Source organism: Delphinapterus leucas, chromosome 11 (assembly GCF_059928025.1).
Source record: "Delphinapterus leucas isolate spDelLeu-1000000601 "Yukka" chromosome 11, BTC_Dleu_Yukka2, whole genome shotgun sequence".
In the NCBI taxonomy this organism is placed as follows: Eukaryota; Metazoa; Chordata; class Mammalia; order Artiodactyla; family Monodontidae; genus Delphinapterus; species Delphinapterus leucas.
Window position 1 is genome coordinate 66,315,045 of NC_143139.1, and position 18,138 is coordinate 66,333,182.

Consider the following 18,138-nt stretch of genomic DNA (forward strand, 5'->3'; position numbering starts at 1 on the left):
ACACTACGTGCAGCTGTGGAGCTGACCTATAGCGGTCAGCTAGGCAGGAGTGAGCTCTAGCTGTTACTACACACAACTGCTCTTCTTCATTTCCCTGTCTACTAATACATTCCAGACCCTCACATCTAGGCATCTTGAAAATCTAGTTGCAGCTTTTCTTTTCCAAGGATTTGGTTAAGATTATAGACATATGTGCTTGGAATGTCCAGACTCTGCATGTTACAATGTGTTTCTCATTTGTGATTTTTACTGAAGATTTCTAATATCTAGAACAGTCCCATAGGCTCCAAGACACTTAATACCAAGGCCTGTTTGATAATGAAGACATTTTTTTTCTCTGACAGCCCACAGTAAATGCACACACCAAGATTTTCTGCCTGTTATTCATTTCATAAATATGAAAATTTGCAATCCCTGCAATACATTTAGTTTCATGTCCTTTGTCACTTTCCAACCTTAAATAACTAATTTCCTGATTTGTTCCAAGTTGGGCACTTTGGTCAGAAGTGGATTTGCCACTAGGTTGTGAAGTCCAGTGTGGATGACACAATTACACTCCACTGCCTCTTCTCCCAATACCCTGAATGCCTTTACTTACAGGAAATCAGTTTCAAATAAATATCAAGGGTAGTATTCAAGGGGAAAAGTCACAAAATGATGTCTTGAAAGGATTTTATAAGAGCAAGGCTTGGCTCAACCCCTTTACTTGGGAATGTCAGTCTTCTTTGCCTAGAATAGTGATTAACCACCTTACCTGCATCTTCGAATCACCTGGGAAAGACAGTACCAAGCAATGATCCGGGTCCTACTTCAAAGCAATTAAATTAATTCAGAATCTTTGGGATGGAGCTCAGGCATCAGTATTTTTAGCCAGTTCTCTAGGTATTTCCAATATACAGCCAGGGTAGGGAGTACTAGCCATAAGTACGGTTCAGGGGTTGACTGAAGACAAGAAAGCCTTCCTACTTTCCCCCCACCAGCTTGCTTTCTGGTGACGATCTGCCTCAGGCAGCAGGCACCAGGGTTGGAAATGAAACAGGTCTGTCTCATAGGCATGCTTTATAGTAGGGCCAGTACTGAGCAACACACCAGAGGTTTATGTTTTCTACCTTGCCCCAACAAAGCTTGATCTTGTTGACCTGAAATAGATTGCCAGCTATTTCTCCAGCAAAGATGGGTTCATTCAGGATCAACAAAAAATTGCAATTTGGTGTCTGCAACCATGTAAGTACCCCACCACCACCACCCCCTTATGGCAAGAAAAGGAGAAAGCTCTTATAAAGGGGAAAAGGAAGCTGGGAGGACTGTAGCAAAAAGTCCATGGCTTTTCACATTGGCTGAGTCCTTGCCAGGGAAGAAGTCTTCTTCCTGTTGGGCTCTGCTATAACCACAGGGTGTAAGAGCTCCCCCTTTAGTCCCCTGATTGTATTTAATTGAAGTTTCTGTTTAGTAATTTTTTACAGTCTTAAATTTCAGGACACTGTACAAATTTTACTGGCTCTCTTTGCCTTCATTTCCCCCCAGTCGTGTGGATAAAGTTACTGAGAGAACACAGTATATCTTAGTTAACAGGTTGAGGGCAGTGACAATAATCGCTGTAGCCTGTGTTCGTTGTGGCTGCATTTTAGAAGTAATTGTGTTTAATGCTGCCCATGTTTTAATAATAGGCAGCCTATCATTATAAGCGAAGTTCATTGTTGCTTTAAAATGACTCCCATGTGCAGGCTCTTGCTGCGGCCTACTTATTTAATCCTGGCAGACACTTACATGCCTGTATGGATCACTTATAGAAAGCCCACATTGTTTCCTCTCCTGTGAGAAAGGCTTTAGAGCCCTTTTCCTAAACGTCGCATATGTTATCAGTGGGTTCACAGATAGGTCATCATCCCCATTGACTTTAAAAGCTCTAAATGTAGTGATCTGTTTTTCATAATTCTTTGTGTTCGAGTGACTATACAGTAATCCGCCCATAACGGATGTTTAACAGGTGCATAAAATAAAAGCGTGCAAATGTCTTCTGCCTAATTTCCCCTTGTAGATGGGCAGTTTTTCTCCATTAGAAAAAGGCAAGTCTGTTTATAGAATGGCAAGACTATGTAACAGATCCTTTTCTGCATTGTGTCACTTTCCAGAATTTAGGAGAAAGAAACAGTATAAATCCTCGAACATGAAAATTATATAAGCTTCAGCTTCTAAATAAGCCAAAGCATGAGAACGACAGAACGTTAAATGTAGCTGCCTTGGGAGTGCTGTATTTAAACGGTGGGCAGAGATAGTTAACCTCGGCTTATATGCCAGATTCCTTGGGCTAATTTAACATCTTTCAGTGCCTATACTCATTTTGTTTTCCAACTCATGTACACTGGAGACATATTAAAATTAGAAAACTAAATTGTAAATATGTTTAAATATGTTTCCTCTAAAAAATTTACTTTAAAATGTTTAACATTCAAATCCACACACATGTTTTGGGATGTTCAGGATCATAAACAGAAGTACTAATAGAGATCAAGTGGTGATTTATTATCTTATTCATAGCTTTCACTTTAATATATTAAACTGAACATCTCAGCAAGTAAATATCAATTGCTTTATTTGCCATGCCCGCTGCAATCTTACACTATCTGTGTAACAAACATAATAGAAAATTGATTTTTCTCTTTTTTATGAAAAAAAGATCAATAAAGATTAAGTACAGGCTAAATAGATTGAATAACGGGATTTGACTCAGGGCAACCATTAGCTACAGAGAAAAGGAATGTTATATAGAGAACTGTGTAATATAATAATGGTATCCCCAAATCCCCCCATAGCATGGTATTAATGATATTATTCTTGCTTAAATTCACAACTAGAAGAAAAAAAACAGATGAAAAACAACTATATGGTTATGCATTATGGTTAATGGGTTTTTTTTCCTGTGTGCTTATTTATGGAAAGTTTTCTGTTTTTCTGATAATAATCCTTTTAAACCAAATTCCTACAGAGAAATATATATATATTTCTTTGCATATCAAAAATCTGGTGGAAAGAGGACATGGTTTTAGAGCTCTTACGGTTCTAAGAAAAAGTCTTATAATATAATCAATGACTTTTCTTGTGCTTGGTTAAAAATAACAGGGGGTAGTTTGTGTTTTAAAGAGATATCACACACAACCCATTTTAAAATTTTGTTTCACTGAGTTACACATATTTATTGAGCGCCTACGGGACCAGGGATTGGAGACGGTGAAAATGTAAATCTGGTCCTTCCTCCCATAAATATATTTTCTATAGAGACAAACAATAGCAAGTAATCAGATTTATAAATGAGATAATATCACATGGTGGTAGGAGTTATGACAAATAAAAGCATAGCGTGATGGGCAGGAGATACTATTTTAGATAAGGTGGAGAGGAAAGTCCTTTTCAAGAAGGAGATATTTGGGCTGAAACTAGAATGTTGAGAAGGAGCTGGCCAGGCAAAATTGCAAAGAAGCTTGTTTTCAAACAGGGGAACAGCAAATGTAAGGGCCAGCAGGGAGCTGCCCGGTTCACCGCACAAATCATTGTTTATGATGTCTATTTGAATTCCATTTGGAATTAGAAGAGAAATGCTGCTGTAATCATCAAAGCACGACTTACCTATGAGGTCAGTCAGTACCTGTCCTGAGAACAGTGATGATTTGCATTTAATTGGCCACTTTAATTTTCATATCCTTTAATTCAGCAGACAATTTGCAATTTTCTGTCCAGCAAAATCTCCCTAACAAATGTAGTGTACAGATGAGAGGAAGCTTCTGATTTATCATTCAAGTCATTCAGGGCCCAAATCACAATCTTTTTTTTTTTCTCCCCAGTAAAATAATATAACCAGTTCACTGCGCTGGCTGAGGGCTTTTCAGGACTCCATCCATCTTACAATTGCCCATTTCAACAAGATTTGGCTGTCCCCCATCTGCAATATGCATTTTGTCAGGAAAACAATGCCAATTCCTCATCAAACAACACAACCGTGACAGTCATGGAAAGGGGACCATACCCCCAACAACTGCTAATAGGTCCTTTGTACTGCTGTTAGAATTTTTCTTAAGAAAGATCACTTTCTAACATTAAAGCCAGAAACCGTAACTCATTAACAAGAACGAGAGACTCGTTTGTTTTTAGTTAAAAATGAGATGAGAATGTGTTTCAAAGGAATGAAAGTCTAAAGTAAAAGGGGGGAAATGCAAATAACAAAGAAAACCTGTCTTCAGAAATTGTAGGCAAGCTGTCTCAGCAGGAAAAGGGAAAATAAGAGAGAATAAAGAATTAAACGTTTTAATGCAGTTTCTGCCATTAAGTCATTACTGCTTGTACTAATTCAACAGTATTATGAATGCAGAGAATTATAGCGTATGTCCTCCATCATAGGTGTGTTGTGACACATAAATAATGAAAAGTAAAATGTTATTTAGCCACTTCCTAAAACATGGGAGCATCTGCATTTACACCTCAATAATTCCAAATGCTTCAAAAGTAATTAAGGGATATCTATAAAGACATAGATTTATTATTATACTGTCAAGGGTACATTCTCACTTAATGCAATGAATAACAAAGTTCTTCCATGCAGAGTTTATACAAGGGTCCAAAATTTAGAAGTATTTGTAATTAAGAGCATTGATTATGTGAAAATTCTCATAGAGTATTTATAAAAATTTAATCTTCTGAAATGCCTATATATTTCCTTTATAACCTTTAAACAAATTTGGTTTTGCATTTAGATACATGTAGCAACATACAAAAATAAACTCCAATGCCCATATTTAATGTGAGAATGTCAATTACCACCCATATATCGAGTGGCCGTATTTCCAGAACTAAAATTAGGACAAATAATAGAGTCATAAATATTGGAATTTTGAAGACCTTAAAAACAATTTTTAAGGAGAATAGGCCTAGCTATTAATCAAGACTATTCATCAACCCCCAGGACACATAATAGACACAAAGCAATATGGGGTGCTGACCCTCCATGCAGTCGAAAATTCAAGTATAATTTACAGTCGGCCCTTTGTATCGGAAGTTCCTCTGTATCCGAGGATTAAACCAACCACGAATTGTGTAGCACTGAGGTATTTATTATTGAAAAATATCTGCGTATGAGTGGGCCTGCACAGTTCAAACCCCTGTTGTTCAAGGGTCAACTGTACTTTAGTTTTTAGGGATTTGACCTACACTTTCAAATTTTCAGCCAGATTGACATACCCTTTCATAAATTCATATTTTTCTATATCCTGGCCCCAGTCACTAACCTTCACCTTGAACTCCTTCACCTAGTGAATTCCTCCTCATTCGTTAAGTCCTGGCTTAAATAGCAACATATGTTAAAATTAGCTCAACTATACTCCAATAAAAATTTTTTTAAAACTAAAAAAAAATAAAATTAGCTCGTCTGCTGAATGGCTACTAAGTGTCCAATGGCTACTAACATTATCTCACTTATTATTTACAATAAATTTGTGATATTTCTCCAATAAGAAAATACAATAAATTGTTTAATGCAAGTGCTCTCAAGCTACCTGTGGTAAGGAACCATTTTATTTTTATTTGCAGCCCATCATTAACCAAAAATTTTTAAAATATAAAAGTAAATAAAAACATGAAATGAAAAAAGCTATAAAAATACAAGCCCCAATTTATTTATTATTGTACTGAACAGACAGAAAATCTCTCTATCAATCTGCTGTTAAGTTTACAGATTCTATGTTTCTGTACTTTCTCAAAACTGACTGAGAACACACACTTCTTGGAGCAGCTCTGATGCACAGACATCAGAGCAGCCCAGTTCAGCAACGTGTTCTCAAGTAGCAGGGCAGGGTTCTTTTGACTCCAAGGTTTTGTTCTGAACTTGTAAACCATAAGACTTCCTTCCACACTTCAGAAATCTGGACAAAACTGTCAATAGGCCCCGGTGAGAAATGCTTTTCTCAGATACCATTTCACACTAAGTCTTGCCTCATTTCCTGTCCCCATGCTAACCTTTCTCTGTGTGAAGGACAGTGAGAACATTAATTAAGGAAGTATTAAGGAAACGCAGCCACAAGGGTGTGGTCCTATGACTCAAGAGAACAAAATAGAGCACTGTCCTCTAGCCAAGTTATTCAGTCTTAGATAAGCCACAAACGAAGCATCAAGTTCTTCTGTCAGGGTGTCCTCTGGAGTGAGCTGTCTGCCCGCTGCTGTTTCCAATACTCCCCATGACCTCAGTTACAGATTTCCTATAAACAGTTGCCTGAAGGAGAACACCGACAGTTCTCTGAGCCTAAGCAATAATCTATAGCACTGGGAAGATTTTAAAAATGAAAATGTCTCCCAGAGACAACTAAATTGGCAGAAGCCACGTACTCAGTTTACATTTCGAAACAGAACAAATGACTTAGACCAGAAACATCTACATTCAAGTCATTTCCCTGTCTTCAGGATACTATGAGGGATCTAGTTTCACAATTTCCTCACTAAAAAGCCTATTGTGGTGTGTGATTCTTTTTCCCCCCAAAGTAAATGTGTGACCTGCCTCAAAGGTAAATACAAGTGTTCAAAATTTAGAAGACAGAAAAGTGTAACATCGTTTACTGTTTGGTTCTTTCTAATCTCACTAACAGTTTTAAAAGAATCTTAAAGGGGCTTCCCTGGTGGCAGAGTGATTAAGAATCCGCCTGCCAATGCAGGGGACACAGGCTCCAGCCCTGGTCTGGGAAGATCCCAAATGCCGCGGAGCAACTAGGCCCGTGAGCCACAACTACTGAGCCTGCGCGTCTGGAGCCTGTGCTCCGCAACGGGAGAGGCCGAGACAGTGAGAGGCCCGTGCACCGCGATAAAAAAAAAAAAAAAGAGGCCGCGATAGTGAGAGGCCCACGCACCGCGATGAAGAGTAGCCCCCGCTTGCCGCAACTAGAGAAAGCCCTCGCACAGAAACGAAGACCCAACACAGCCAAAAATAAATATAAAAATAAATAAATACATTTTTTTTAAAAAGACCTGAAAGAAGAAATACATGGCGAATATCTAAAAAAAAAAAACTTAAAGTCCTGTTTCAGTGAGTCATTTTAATTCAGAATTTAATACACACAAACTATTAACTTCAGAATCTAATAACTTGCTATAAATATCAATTGCTTCCTTCCCTTGAAACAGCCAAAACCTAAAATAAACACTGAAATATATTTCTGACACATTGAAAAGCATGGTGGGGGATTTATTGTCATTTACACAACTGAATATTATCACAAAAGAAAAGGTCAGTGGATAGATGCAAGTAATTTGATGTGGGTCGCCTGACCTAATGATTAATCAGGCCCTGAGCACGTGTACTGACTACTGCACCCACCTTTACAATTCTGTCTCTGAGCACACAGATCTATACTTCAAATAGAAGACCAGCACAGGGCAACAACCTCCCCAATCATGACATATTTGTAAACTGTGATGGAAGAAGAAGCTTTATTCTGAAGTCAGCTTCAAAAAGACTATTGCTGGCAACAAATGATCTTGTTCGTGGTCTCTATAACTGGGTTACATTTAAAAATGTGGTACCATTTTCACTTATAGAGACCACCAAGATAATTTTAGCATGTTCTAGAATGTTCTTCATTGTTGTTATGTTAATTATGTACATGTTCCACTACCTGAGATGGGGCTCTGGACATGCTACCCCAAAACATGGAACCTTGGCATATTGAAGATTTTAAAATGAAGGAGTTTAAGAAAACAGCAGAAGCAGGAAAGTCAATGTGACCTTCCTCACTACTTCTCCCCTGAAATGGGTCATAAAAACCTCAGGTGAGAGGTGCTCTTCCTATCCCCGGAGGAAAGGAGGAGCATCCTTATCTCCAAAAACAGGACTCTGAGAAGAATCTGAGCAAACAGGCCTCGCTAAATGTCTCCAGTTTTTTATATTTACCTTATATTCTTTAACTTATCATATTCCTCCACGACTGTTGCTGATGAAAATAATCAATAAACAGTCACTAATAAGAATATAATAAGTTTTTTATATTTACCTTATATTCTTTAACTTATCATATTCCTCCACGACTGTTGCTGATGAAAATAATCAATAAACAGTCACTAATAAGTCACTAATAAGAAGAAAATAATCAATAAACAGTCACTAATAAGTCACTAATAAGAAGAAAATAATCAATAAACAGTCACTAATAAGTCACTAATAAGAATAGAGTTTTATTTGAGCAAACTGAGGACTAACCTGGAAGCCTGCTTCCCAGATTACTCTGAGAAACTTCTCTGGAGAAGCAGGGTTTTCAACACAGTTTTTTTATCTGGTCAAAGAACATTAAACACGTCAGGGTTATATTTCTTCAAGCTTTCAAAAAAAAAAAAAAAAAAAAAAAGGAACCGTCCAGCATATACACAGCAAGTCAACATGACCTTGACACCTGGGAAGGGAATCAAAGGAGTACCAGTATTGGCGTCTCAGGGAGACATTTAATCTTTATTTTTAATATGGACCATCTTTACTTTTGGTCATGTGTTCTTTCCTCTAATAATTAAAGCAGATGTACAATGTGTGTTTGATAGGCCACAAACAGGCTGTGTTAGCTAGCATAAAACTCAAGTTAGCTCAGGTATAAGCCAGAATGACTTCCCCATACCTCAGTATGTGAAAATTTCTTTTATTACTGTCCATTCTTCATCAAACCTAGCATAAACACTCATGCCTAACTGCTTTTGTGGGTCTTCATTTCCTACGACGTCTCCTGTGTCACATAAAACATAATTTTTTATGCTTTTCTCCTGTTAATCTGTCTTTGTCAGTTTAATTTTCAGATCCAGCCAGAGACTCTAAGAAGGTCGAGGAAATTTTTTTTCTTTCCCTACACCTGATTATGGCCAAGATGTTGGTTTCAACTTCGGCTTTTCCTTTTTTTCTCTCCATTCTACTACCGCATGAGACAATAATTCCCTCTATCCACTATCAAGTCACGGCTCAGTGACCTGGGATAAATTTTCCAAATTGAGGATTATCCATTCTTTTCCTTTTTCTCTTCTGCTTCGTGTCCTTTCACATTCTAGTAATTAATCAATACTTTCAAAGATCCAGTGGAAAGTGGGAGGGGGGGTAATGAAGTCAATTCTGCTGCTTATTAGGAATTCTCACAAAGTATAACAGAAACCAAAAGCTAAAATGAGATTTTTCTCTGCACTGCCTTCACATCATTAGCATGAAGAATCAAGAGCTAGCTGAACACTGATAAGTGAGCCAGTAGTTTAGAATTGTCCTGAGGCAATTTTCAATTTTCTGTTTCCTTTCTTTGTAAGTAATTCTCTTCTCTATAGATGCACTTAGTATTGCTTTCACATTTACCCCTCTTTCAGGAGAGTAGGTCTTCATCCTTGTGTAGCAAAGATTTGTAGTACTTCTTTTAAGCTTTTTATCAAGACCTCAAAAAAACTTGCATGTACAACACATATTGCATTAGTTTGGATTTTTTAGTTGTAAGTAACAAAACAGCTTGAACTAGTTAAGGTGCACAGGTTGATTTATTGGAAAGACACTGAAGTGTCTCCCGAAATGAAAATAACTAAAACAAACAGGATGGCTCCAGAGTCAATGGGAACTAAAAATGAAGATTCTCCTGTAGCATCTCTCTTTTTCTTCGCTTTTTTTCTGGATGTTGGCCTTCTTCTTTCAGGCTTTCTCCCTGGAGAAAGGACATGGTTGCAGTGACTTTGAGGGGTCACACCCTTAAGGTTCCATGACCAGAGAGGACAGGGAACTTTCCCCATAAGATATAATTAGAAAATCTGGGGAGGGACAACGTTCTGGTTCAGGCTGGTTTAGCTTCTCATTCCCAGCCTTATTACTAATCAGAGGTTATTGGGGAAGTTTCTTTTTATCCTTATTCGTTGTTTTTTAAAACAACGAATACGGATAAATTTTTTAAAAATATTTTTATATTACTTTTTTTTAACTACAAAGCAATTTTATTTTGTTTTCCTTCCAGTTTTATTGAGATATAATTGACATACAGCACTGTATAAGTTTGAAGGGTATAGCATAAGGATTTGACTTACATACATCATAGAACAATTACCACAATAAGTTTAGTGAACGTCCAGCATCTCATATAGATATAAAAGAAGAGAAAAAAACATTTTTTTCCCTTGTGATGAGAACGCTTAGGTTTCACGCTCTTAACAACTTTCATATATAGCATACAGCAGTGTTAATTATACTTATCATGTGGAACATTATATCCCAAGTGCTGATTTATTTTATAACTAATTTTTTATCTTTTGACAGCCTTCCTCAAATTACCCCTCCACCCCATGGTAACAACAAATCTGATCTTTTTTTTCTATGAGTTAGTTGGTTTGTTTGTTTTTGAAATATAATTGACCTACAATGCTATGTTAGTTCCTGTAATAAAACTTAGTGTTTGATATTTCTATACATTTTAAAATGAGCATCATGATTAGGTCTAGTTACAAAATGTCACCATACAAAAACATTGCATAGTTATTGATTGTATTCCCCAGACTGTACATTTCATAACTGTGACTCATTATTTGGCACCTAGAATTTTGTACCTCTTAATCTCCCTGGCCTATTTCTCTCCTCTTTTCTCCCTAACCCCCTCCCCTCTGGCAACCACCTGTTTATTCTCTGTATCTATAAATCTGTTTTTGTTTAGCTGTTTTTTCATTTGGTTTTTTTAAAATTCCACACATACAGTGTTTGTCTTTTTCTGTTCAACTTATTTCACTTAGCATAATATCCTCTAGGTCCATCCATATTGTCACAAATGGCAAGATTTCATTCTTTTCTATGGCTGAGTAATATTCCATTGTGTATGTGTATATACATATATATATATACCTTATCTTCTTTATCCAGTCACCTATTGATGGGAACATGGGTTGCTTCCATATCTTGCCTATTGTAAATAATGCTTCAAAGAATATTGGAGTGCATGTATCTTTTCTAATTAGTGTTTTTATTTTCTTCAGATAAATCCCCAGGAGTGAAATTACTGGATCATTTGGTAGTTCTCTTCTTAGTTTTTTGAGGAATCTCCTTACTGTTTTCCATAGTGGTTGCACCAATTTACATCCTCGGCAACACTTGTGTTTTGTTGTTTTTTTGATCAAAGCCATTCTGACAGGTGTGAGGTGGTTTTCTCACCATGGCTTTGATTTGCATTTCCCTCATGATTAGTGATGTTGAGCATCTTTTCATATGCCTGTTGGCCATCTGTACATCTTCTTTGGAAAAATGTCTATTCGGATCTTCTGGCCATTAAAAAAATTTTTTTTTTGATGTTGAATTGTATGAGTTCTTTATATGTTTTGGATATTAACCCCTTATTAGATATATTGTTTGCAAATATCTTTTCCCATTCAGTAGGTTGTTTTTTCATTTTGTTGCTAGTTTCTGTCACTGTGCAAAAGCTTTTAGTTTGATGTAGTCCATTTGTTAATTTTTGCTTTTGTTGCCCTTGCCTGAAGAGACTGTCCAAAAAAATATTACTAAGACAAATGAGAGTACTGCCCTATGTTTACTTCTACAAGTTTTATGGTTTCAGGTCTTATGTTTAAGCCTTTAATCCATTTTGAATTTAATTTTGTGCGTGGTGTGAGAGAGTAGTCCAGTTTGATTCTTTTGCATGTAGCTGTCTAGTTTCTCCAACACCATTTATTGAAGAAGCTGTCTTTTCCCCATTGTTTATTCTTGACTCCTTTGTCATAGATTAATTGCCCATGTAAGTATGGGTTCATTTCTGGGCTCTCTATTCTGTTCCACTGATCTATGTGTCTGTTTTTGTGCCAGTACCATACTGTTTTGATTATTGTAGCTTTGTAGTATAGCTTGAAATCAGGGAGCATGATATCTCCAGGTTTGTTCTTTCTCAAGATTATTTTGGCTATTTCAGGTCTTTTGTATTTGCATACACATTTTAGAATTATTTGTTCTAGTTCTGTGAAAACTGTCATTGTTATTTTGATAGGGATTGCATTGAATCTGTAGACTGCCTTGGAAAGTATGGCCATTTAAACAATATTAATTCTTCCAAACCATGGACACAGTATATATTTCCATCTGTTTGTGTCATCTTCAATTTCTTTCATCAGTGTCTTATAGTTTTCCAAGTACAGTTCCTTTACCCACTTAGATTTCTTCCTAGGTATTTTATTGTTTTTGATGGAATTAGAAATGGGATAGTTTTCTTAATTTCTCTGATAGTTCATTGTTAGTGTGCAGAAATACAACATATATCTGTATATTAATTTTATATCCTGCAAATTTACTGAATTCATTGATGAGCTCTTGTAGTTTTTTGGTTGCATCTTGAGAATGCTATGTATCATGCCACGTCATCTGCAAACAGAGACAGTTTTATTTCTTTCTTTCCAATTTGGATTCCTTTTATTTGTTTTTCTTATCTGATTGCTGTGGCAAGGACTTCCAATACTATGTTGAATAAAAGTGGCGAGAGGGAGCATCCTTGCCTTGTTCCTGACATTAGAGGAAATGTTTTCAGCTTTTCACTGTTGAGTATGATATTAGCAGTGGGCTTGTCATATATGGCCTTCATTATACTGAGTTATGTTCCCTCTATACCCACTTTGTTGAGCGTTTTTATCATAAATGAATGTTGAATGTTCTCAAAAGCTTTTTCTGCATCTATTGAGATGATATGATTTTCATTCTTCAGTTTGTTAATATGGCATATCACATTGATCAATTTATGGGTATTGAACCACCCTTGCATCCCGGGGATAAATCCCATATGATCATGGTATATGGTCCTATTAAAGTATTGTTGAATTCGGTTTGATAATATTTTGTTGAGGATTTTTCTATCTATGTTCATCAGTGATATTGGCCTGTAATTTTCTTTTTTTGTGATATCTTTGTCTGGTTTTGTTGTCAGGGCGATGTTGGCCTTGTAGAATAAATTCAGAAGAATTCCTTCCTCTGCAATTTTTTCGTATAGTTTGAGAAGGATAGGTGTTAACTGTCCCCAAAATATTTGGTAGAATTTACATGTGAAGCCATCTGGCCCTGGACTTTAGTTTTCTGGGAATTCTTTTATTAATGACTCGATTTCATTACTGGTAATTGGTCTATTCATATTTTCTTTTTCTTCCTGGATCAGGCTTAGGAGATTGAACATTTCTAGGAATTTGGCTGTTTCTTCTAGTTTGTCCATTTTATTGGTGTATAATTGCTCATTGTAATCTCTTACAATCCTTTGTATTTCTGTGTGTTGCTTGTAACTACCCCTTTTTCATTTCTGATTTATTGATTTGGGCTCTCTCTTTCTTTTTCTTGATGAATCTGACTAAGGGTTTATCAATTTTCTTTATCTTTTAAAAGATCCAGCTCTTAGTTTCATTAATCATTTCTAGTGCTTTTTATCTCTATTTTATTTATTTCTGCCCTGGTCATTAAGATTTCTTTCCTTGTACTGACTTTGGGTTTTGTTTTTTCTTCTTCTAGTTTCTTTAAGTGTAAATTTAGGTTGTTTATTTGAGATTGTCCTTATTTCTTGAGGTAGGCTTTGATTGCTATAAATTTCCCTCTTAGGACTGCTTTTATTGCTTCCCATATATATATTTTTTAAATTTTAATACCTTTATTGGAGTATAATTGCTTTACAATGTTGTGTTAGTTTCTGTTTCACAACAAAGTGAATCAGCTATAAGTATACATATATCCCCATATCCCCTCACTCTTGAGCTTCCCTCCCATCCTCCCTTCCTCCCTATCCCACCCCTCTAGGTCATCACAAAGCATCAAGTTGATCTCCCTGTGCAATGCAGCAGCTTCCCACTAGATATCCACTTTACATTTGGTAGTGTATATATGTCAGTGCTACTCTCTCGCTCTGTCCCAGCTGCCCCTTCCCCACCATGTCATCAAGTCCATTCTCTACATCTGCATCTTTATTCCTGCTATGCCACTAGGTTCAGCATTATTGTATTTTTCGATTCCATATATTTGTGTTAGCATATGGTATTTGATTTTCTCTTTCTGACTTACTTCACTCTGTATGACAGACTCTAGGTCCATCCACCTCACTACAAATAACTCAATTATTTTTCCTTTTTATGGCTGAGTAATATTCCATTGTATATATGTGCCACATTTTCTTTACCCATTCATCTGTCATTGGACATTTAGGTTGCTTCCATGTCCTTCCAATTGTAAATAGTGCTGCAATTAATATTGTGATACATGTATCTCTTTGAACTATGGTTTTCTCAGGGTATATGCCTAGTAGTGGGATTGCTGGGTATATGGTAGTTCTATTCTTAGATTTTTAAGGAACCTACATACTGATCTCCATAGTGGCTGTTTCAATTTACGTTCCCACCAACAGTGCAAGAGGGTTCCATTTTCTCCACACCTTCTCCAGCATTAATTGTTTGTAGATTTTTGATGATGGCCATTCCGACCAGTGTGAGGTGATATCTCATTGTAGTTCTGATTTGCGTTTCTCAACTGATTAGTGATGTTGAGCATCCTTCCATGTGTTTGTTGGCAATCTGTATATCTTCTTTAGAGAAATGTCTATTTAGGTCTTCTGCCCATTTTTGGATTGGGTTGCTTGATTTTTTTTTTTTTTTGCGGTACACGGGCCTCTCACCATTGTGGCCTCTCCCGTTGTGAAGAACAGGCTCCGGATGCACAGGCTCAGTGGTCATGGCTCACGGGCCTAGCCGCTCCGCGGCATGTGGGATCTTCCTGGACCGGGGCATGAACCCCTGTCCCCTGCATCAGCAGGCGGACTCTCAACCACTGCGCCACCAGGGAAGCCTGGGTTGCTTGATTTTTGATATTGAGCTGCATGAGCTACTTGTATATTTTGGAGATTAATCCTTTGTCAGTTGCTTCATTTGCAAATATTTTCTCTCATTCTGAGGATTTTCTTTTCCTCTTATTTGTAGTTTCCTTTGTTTTACAAAAGCTTTTAAGTTTCATTAGGTCCCATTTGTTTATTTTTGTTTTTATTTCCATTTCTCTAGGAGGTGGGTCAAAAAGGATCTTGCTGTGATTTATCATAGAGTGTTCTACTATGTTTTCCTCTAAAAGTTTTATAGTATCTGGACTTACATTTAGGTCTTTAATATATTTTGAGTTTATTTTTGTGTATGGTGTTAGGAAGTGTTCCACTTTCATTCTTTTACGTGTAGCTCTCCAGTTTTCCCAGCACCGCTTACTGAAGAGGCTGTCTTTTCTCCACTGTATATTCTTGCCTCCTTTGTCAAAGATAAGGTGACCATATGTGCGTGGGTTTATCTCTGGGCTTTCTGTCCTGTTCCGTTGATCTATAGTTCTGTTTTTGTGCCAATACCATACTGTCTTGATTACTGTAGCTTTGTAGTAGAGTCTGAAGTCAGGGATTCTGATTCCTCCAGCTCCGTTTTTCTTTCTCAAGATTGCTTTGGCTATTCAGGGTCTTTTGTGTTTCCATACAAATTGTGAAATTTTTTGTTCTAGTTCTGTGAAAAATGCCATTGGTAATTTGATAGAGATTGCATTGAGTCTGAAGATTGCTTTGGGTAGTATAGTCGTTTTCACAATGTTGATTCTTCCAATCCAAGAACATGGTATATCTCTCCATCTATTTGTATCATCTTTAATTTCTTTCATCAGTGTCTTATAGTTTTCTGCATACAGGTCTTTTGCCTCCTTAGGTAGGTTTATTCCTAGGTATTTGATTCTTTTTGTTGCAGTGGTGAATGGGAGTGTTTCCTTAATTTCTCTTTCTTATTTTTCATCATTAGTATATAGGAATGTAAGAGATTGATGTGCATTAATTTTGTATCCTGCTACTTTACCAAATTCATTGATTAGTTCTAGTAGTTTTCTGGTAGCTTATTTAGGATTCTCTATGTATAGTATCATGTCATCTGCAAACAGTGACAGCTTTACTTCTTCTTTTCCAATTTGGATTCCTTTTATTTCTTTTTCTTCTCTGATTGCTGTGGCTAAAACGTCCAAAACTATGTTGAATAATAGTGGTGAGAGTGGGCACCCTTGTCTTTTCCTGATGTTAGATGAAATGGTTTCAGTTTTTCACCATTGAGAACGATGTTGGCTGTGGGTTTGTCATATATGGCCTGTATTATGTTGAGGTAAGTTCTCTCTATGCCTACTTTCTGGAGAGTTTTTATCATAACTTGGTGTTGAATTTTGTCAAAAGATTTTTCTGCATCTACTGAGATGATCATATGGTTTTTATCCTTCAATTTGTTAATACAGTGAATCACATTGATTGACTTGTGTATATTGAAGAATCCTTGCATTCCTGGGATAAACCCCACTTGTTCATGGTGTATGATCCTTTTAATGTGCTTTTGGATTCTGTTTGCTAGTATTTTGTTGAGGATTTTTGCATCTCTGTTCATTAGTGATATTGGCCTGTAGTTTTCTTTTTTTGTGACATCTTTGTCTGGTTTTGGTATCAGGGTGATGGTGGCCTCGTAGAATGAGTTTGCGAGTGTTCCTCCCTCTGCTGTATTTTAGAAGAATTTGAGAAGAATAGGTCTTACCTCTTCTCTAAACGTTTGATAGAATTCACCTGTTAAGCCATCTGACCCTGGACTTTTGTTTGTTGGGATATTTTAAATCACAGTCTCAATTTCAGTGCTTGTGGTTGGTCTGTTTATATTTTCTATTTCTTCCTGTTTCAATCTCAGAAAGTTGTGCTTTTCTAAGAGTTTTTCCATTTCTTCCAGGTTGTCCAGTTTATTGGCATATAGTTGCTTGTAGTAGTCTCTAATGATCCTTTGTGTTTCTGCAGTGTCAGTTGTTACTTCTCCTTTTTCATTTCTAATTCTGTTAATTTGAGTCTTCTCCCGTTTTTTCCTGAGGAGTCTGGCTAATGGTTTATCAATGTTGTTTATGTTCTCAAAGAACAGGCTTTTAGTTTTGTTGATCTTTGCTATTGTTTCCTTCATTTCTTTTTCATTTATTTCTAATGTGATCTTTATGATTTCTTTCCTTCTCCTCACTTTGGTCTTCTTTCTCTAATTGCTTTAGGTGTAGGGTTAGGTTGTTTATTTGAGATATTTCTTCTTTCTTGCAGTAGGATTGTATTGCTATAAACGTCTCTCTTAGAACTGCTTTTGCTGCATCCCATAGGTTTGGGGTTGTCGTTTTTTCATTGTCATTTGTATCTAGGTGTTTTTTTATTTCCTCTTTGATTCTTCAGTGATCTCTTGGTTGTTTAGTAGCATATTGTTTAGCCTCCTTGTGTGTGTATTTTTCCAGTTTTTTTCCTGTAATTGATATCTAGTCTCATAGCATTGTGGTCACAAAAGATGCTTTATACAATTTCAATTTTCTTATATTTACTGAGGCTTGATTTGTGACCCTAGATGATGTGATCTATGCTGGAGAATGTTCCATGAGCAACTGAGAAGAAAGTGTATTCTGTTGTTTTCAGATGGAATGTCCTATAAATATCAATTATGTCCACTTGGTCTAATGTGTTATTTAAAGCTTGTGTTTCCTTACTTACTTTCTGTTTGGATGATCTGTCCATTGGTGTAAGTTGGGTGTTAAAGTCACCCACTATTATTGTGTTAGTGTTGATTTCCCCATTTATGGCTGTTAGCATTTGCCTTATGTATTGAGGTGCTCCTATGTTGGGTGCATAAATATTTACAATTGTTACATCTTCTTCTTCGATTGATCCCTTGATCATTGTATAGTGCCCTTCCTTGTCTCTTGTAGTAGTCTTTATTTTAAAGTCTGTTTTGTCTCATATGAGAATTGCTACTCCAACTTTCTTTTGATTTCCATTTGCATGGAATATCTTTTTCTATCCACTCACTTCCAGTCATTATGTGTTCCTACATCTGAACTGCGTCTCTTGTAGACAGCATGTATGGGTCTTGTTTTTCTATCCATTCAGCCAGTCTGTGTCTTTTGGTTGGGGCATTTAATCTGTTTACATTTAAGGTAATTATTGATAAGTATGTTCCTATTTCCATTTTCTTAATTGTTTTGGGTTTGTTTTTGTAAGTCTTTTCCTTCTTTTGTGTTTCCTGCCTAGAGAATTTCCTTTAGCATTTGTTGTAAAGCTGGTTTGGTGGTGCTGAATTCTCTTAATTTTTGCTTGTCTGTAAAGCTGTTGA